The sequence below is a fragment of the Cajanus cajan genome, chromosome 3 (genome assembly GCF_000230855.2).
Source record: "Cajanus cajan strain Asha chromosome 3, NIPB_CcT2T_4, whole genome shotgun sequence".
Taxonomy (NCBI): Eukaryota; Viridiplantae; Streptophyta; class Magnoliopsida; order Fabales; family Fabaceae; genus Cajanus; species Cajanus cajan.
The window spans coordinates 56,138,085-56,143,819 of NC_138519.1; the positions used below are offsets into that span (position 1 = coordinate 56,138,085).

The following is a 5,735-nucleotide window of genomic DNA, read 5'->3' on the forward strand; positions in this document are numbered from 1 at the left end:
AAACCGTCAGACTCAGCTGGCCAGATAATGCTGAGAGTCTGTGTAGATACAAGCTACAAGTGCTTCTGAGAGTATTTTTTAATAAAAAATATTCTTTATTTTAAATAGAAAAACTCTTGAAACACTTTTGAAATTTATATTCAAACAGATTCTAAATGTTCGTCTAGAAGGTAAACAGTGGGTGCTACTTCATACATGTGACTGAGAAACTAGGGCCATTTCTAATTCAAATCAAGGGGAATAATCACAACTCGACCCCCTAAAATAGGTCTAAGCAATGTTGGTCCATGGTTAAAATAAGTTTTTTGTGACCCACTCCAGTAGCACCTGCTCCAGCCGCAATAGCCACTAGTTCAAACTGTGACACTGATCAATTTCTGTAGCAGCTGGAATCTGTGACACTATCCGATTTTTGTAGCATGCTCTGCTACGCACATGATTTGGCATTATTGCTGCAATTTGGCACTATTGACAACTGATTTTCTTATGTTTTGAACAGGGAATAAAATCTCAACTCCGTCACCAAAAACAAGCCTAATTCAAAATGGTTTTGAGGGTAAAAGTGACATTTTGAGAAGCTTAATAGCGTTGCTAACTTGTTATGATGGCAACACCAGCTACAATTTTGGCCACAATCTATAAAGAAACCCAGCACTATTCAAAACTAGTGGCGACCCAGGGCCACCACACGACAATACTACACTATCAAGTACTATGATACATATTATTTCCCTTCTCTAACCAACTACCGGATCTAACTAACTATCCATTTATACTTGCAGCATCTATCAGGCCTCTACCCATTTTGGAGCCTTTGAAAAATTATTTAAATCAACTTGCACGACAGTTAGATCTGCTCCAATTCAAAGACAATGAAATCAGAAAGAAAACAATAGATCATTACATCATGCTACATTCAAATTGCATTCCAAATTATACAAAAGTCAGAGGTTCAGAAGCCAACAAGAATACCCTCCAGGCAAAACAGAAGTTATTCAATTCATTTGTCTGAAATGACAAGCAGATGACTCTAACCAAAAACCCATTTCATAATAAGCAATACAATTATTTCCCATGTCTACACTCCCTTCCCCTTCCCCAAGTCAATGATTCTTGCCTATTTTTTGCCTCCACCACCACCTGCGTTGTTCCCTCCAGCACCCTGAGCTGCTTTCTTTGCAGCTTTTTCCTGTAATGCTTTTGCATCCCTGCACACACGGAATACAAAAAAAAAATTACTATCATGAGCAAGGCTTCAAACTGCTTTCCACAATATTACAGCATTTGAAAAGGTTTCCACAACCCTGTCACCACCGCAATTGCAACTGCGATCACACCACAAAAACAAATAAAGCTGCAACCACATCACAACTACAACTGTAGCTGCACAAATGGCTTTTGCTAGGAACTTTTACCTCCATCTCACAATGACCGCAGTTTAAAGTTTCTATACATATACTCTCTCTGTTTTTTTTTTTTTATTTGACGTTTAAGGTTATGTACAAGAATTAAGAAAATGATTGACATTTTAATTTTTTAAAATATTTATTACTTATTTTCCTGTTATACCCTTTAAGTGGTTGGAGAAAAAATAGGTACATTAAAAAATAAATAAACATATTATTCAATAAATACACATTAATTATCAAAAATAAAAATAAAAAAAATTAATAAATTATTAGTTTTAAAAAAGTGATAATAAAAAAATAATGTCAAATTTTTTAATACAATTTTACTAAAATACTTCACTTTCAATACATTATTTTTAATTGTGATGGATAATAATTAATATTATATTAAAAAATAAAAATATCATTCATTTTAAGACATTTATTAAATATTAAAACTATAATCATTATGAAAACCGAGGAAATAACAATTTTTGGTATGATTGTAGTTGCAACCATGTGGGGTTGGGACCACAATTACAGCTACACAACCGGCATTTCCCGGTAATTTTAGAAATTTTGATAACAATTGATTGCAGCTGCAACCACACCCCAGCCACAGTTGCAGCATCATAACCAGCAACGGCAATTACCGGTAATTTTATCAATTTCGTAATTACAAGGCAACCGAATTTCAAAACATTAAGTACGAGATCACCAAAAGAAGAAAGCAAAAACTAAAAAAGTTGTAAAAAAAAAAAAAAATTAATCATCTATCCATCGGGCGACCAATATATCTTTTAAAGTTACTGATTTTATTATTATTTCATTATAGTACTATTAAAAAATAAGTTAATCATCTATATACTGTTAATGTAAAGTTTTTTTATACTAACAACCTATTATATCTTTTAAAATTGTCATGTTAGTTGCTTATTTAATGAAATAATAATAAAATAAGCAATTTTAAAAAATATGATTAGTTACCAGTGTAAAAAAACTTTACACTGCCAGTATATAAGTAATTAACTCTTAAAAAATATGATTAATTGCCAGTATAAAAAAATTTTACACCCACAGTTTACAGATGATTAACTCAAAAAAAAAAAAAAAAAAATACCTTTCTCTTCTCTGTTCAGGGGTTAACCCATCATTCTTAGGCTGCTTAGTTTTCCCACCAGCTCTTGCCTGAGCCCTTTCACGATCTCGGTCCCTCTGGTTACCGCGTTCGCTTCAGTTAAGTCAAAACAACGGATTCCACATCACAAACACAAACAACCAAAACCCAAACACACCCCAAATAATAAAAACAATAAAACCGATGAAATAAAGTCCAATTTTAAAAATAATTAATTAATTAACTAGACCCTACACTAAAAGAATTTGCAATTAAGCATTCAAAATTTCCCAATTTTTGTAATTAAACCCGTAAAATTAGTAAAACCATCGCACAAAGTTATTTATGCGATACATGACCAAAAAATTACCCATAACGAATTAATTAAAAAAAAAATATATATATATATATATATATATATATACATAAAAAACATTAATGATGAAAAACAAAGGATATGAGTCATTATTTACTTTTAACGTTGATTCCGGAACAAGCCCTGGACGAAGGAAAAAGAGAGCAAAGCAAATAAGGGATTGGGAGAGAGGAAGGTAACGAAGGGAGGGTGAGAGAGAATTGGTAGCTGAAGAATGGAAGAGAAAGGAATGAGAAAGAGGTTGAATTTGTGGACTAAAATAGTTTGCAAATGGTGTTGGAATATAGAATGGAACACTCTAGACGGAGGAATTATCAATATAATATATATTTGTATATATCAAGTAATTAACTGGCAATGAAGAATGAACCCACACCGCAACTTGCAAATCATCTAAAGAATTTTATTTTATTTATTTTACTTTTTTTAGTCTGTTTAACGGATAAGCTATCGTGCCAACCGGGAAAACCTCTCTGGTTACGAGGGAATAAACCATAGTTTTAAAAATCGGACCGGTCATCGAACCGGTTAAGGTACTGGGTTAGTGGGTCAAAGGTTGAACTGGTGGGTCACTAGTTGAACCGCATGACTCGATTTTTATTTATTTTTATTAAAAAAATATTCATATTAAATATATTTTATACTTATAAATTTTAATAAATTTATATCTTATTTTAAATTTCAATTTTTCTATCTTATTTAAAATTATTTTTATTTTTATTTTGTAAAAAATATATAAAAAATTACATATTAAATTGTATATTAATACAAATTAAAAATATAAATAATATGTACATATATAATATGCTTGCAATTGATATCACAAAATAATATATGTAATATTTACATATATATTATATTATTAAATATATAATATAAAATTAATAATATACTATAAAAGTTATTTAAGTTGTATATTATATAAACAAATACATTAAAACAAGTAGTTATTGTTATATTTAATAAGAATCTTTGTTCTTCTATTAAAAGATTCAATTTTCATTATTATTTTTGTGGTTTATGGTCCCTTAAAAAAAAAAAAAAAAAAAAAAAAGTGGTTGAACCGGTTTGACCTACCGGTTCACCGGTTGAACCGGAAAATTGACCGGTTTAATCCGGTTTGAAACGGGTCGACTGCATAACCGATCCAACTTAAGATTCGGACCGGCTGGACCACCGGTTCCCGGTCCAACCGGTCCGACCGGCCGGTTCGGTCCGGTTTTTTAAACACTGGAATAAACCATTCATGTTCATCTATGCAAATTTTAATCTGTTTATTCTATGCATAAATACTTTTATTATTATTATTATTCTAATTAGAGTTTTAAACATAGCTTCTAAATATAAGAATTAATTATTGTAAATTTTATCGTCTAGTTTGCCACCTTATTTATGATGTGAAAACTGTCATTATATAAGAATTATAGAAAAAAAAAATTTGAATTTGTTGTAGAATTTATATATTATTAATGATTTTAAATATGTTTTAGTTATTCAAATTTATGGTAAATTTTTTATTTTTAAAATTTAAAATTATTTTTTTATCTTTTAATTTTAAATTTTATTATAATATTAATAATATATCTGACAAATTAAAATAGTTATATAATATTAATTGAATTTAATATTATATTTTCACTAATAAAAATATTAATAAATAAATTTTGTTAAATAGCGTTTATCAGATTATTTAAAGAAAATTAAGTATAAAAAATAAAATAAAATTTTTTAAAATTAAAGAACTTAAAAAATTAATTTTAAATTTAAGAGACTAAAAATAAATTTATCTTAAATTTGAAGACTAGAAATATATTAAAGTCTAAGTAATTGAGAATATAAATTAAATTCTTTTATTATAATAAAATATCTAAAATTCTTAAATTTTACATGGTAATTAGGAATAAAAAGCAAATTAAAAATGTTCTTATGTAATTAAAATTCGTGATAAATTAATATTTTAAATATATGATGTTTATTTTAAATTTATAATAGATAATATGAATTGAAATATAAAGTTATTTTAATTAATAAAAAATTTTCGAAAAATTTTAAAAAAAATTAGTTTAAAAATGGAAATAAAAAAAATTGGAATGTATAGTAGTTGAAGTTGTTGATGATCATATGCGGATCTTTTTCATAACAGGTGGAGTCAATGAGTCTTGACTCCCAAGCTTTATAAATAAATAAATATATATATATATATATATATATATATATATATATATATTTAATAACTCATGTTTTATATTAAATAATTTTTAAATTTTTAAAAAATTTGCAGACTTGATATATGTATTAATAACTTTAATTTTAATGATTGAATCATTAAAGTTTGATGTATAATACGAATTATTGAACGAAACAAGTCTATATTACTCAATGGATCCCTCTTATATATTTGAATTAATGAAATGAAGTATCAAATAGTTTTTAAAATTTTAAAAGTTTGTAGAGTTGATCGATGTATTAAGAATTTTAAATTCAAATGTTGGATCATTAAAATTTTATGTAGAACATGAGTTATTGAATGAAGTAGATTTACTTCTAAAGTAAATAGATCCTTCCTCATTTATATATAAAATAAATTACTTAATTAATTTTTATATATAAAACAAGAACGACTATTTTGTATGAGAAAATTTTTAGAAACTTTTCTCTAATGAGAGATTTTTAGTGATTCTTTCAATTTCATATCTAATTCAATTTTTATTTATTATAATTATTTATGAATTAAATTTTAATTTTTTAAATAAATTATTAATAAATAAAAATAATCTTGTACTACAAAATAAATTATTTATTATAAATCTAAAATATAATTTATATATTCAAACATAACATACATTTGTATACA

The 5,735-nt window shown here is 26.8% G+C and overlaps 1 non-coding gene across 1 annotated transcript; it reads right to left on the reverse strand.

Annotated features, from left to right (window-relative positions):
- Positions 1 to 1,117: 1,117 nt before the first annotated feature.
- On the reverse strand, positions 1,118 to 3,241 carry LOC109790908 (uncharacterized). Its single transcript, XR_014432486.1, has 3 exons — positions 2,979 to 3,241; positions 2,509 to 2,619; positions 1,118 to 1,208 (listed from the first exon to the last, which is right to left on the reverse strand). It is a non-coding gene; the product is annotated as an uncharacterized LOC109790908 (transcript).
- Between the last annotated feature and the right edge of the window lie 2,494 nt (positions 3,242 to 5,735).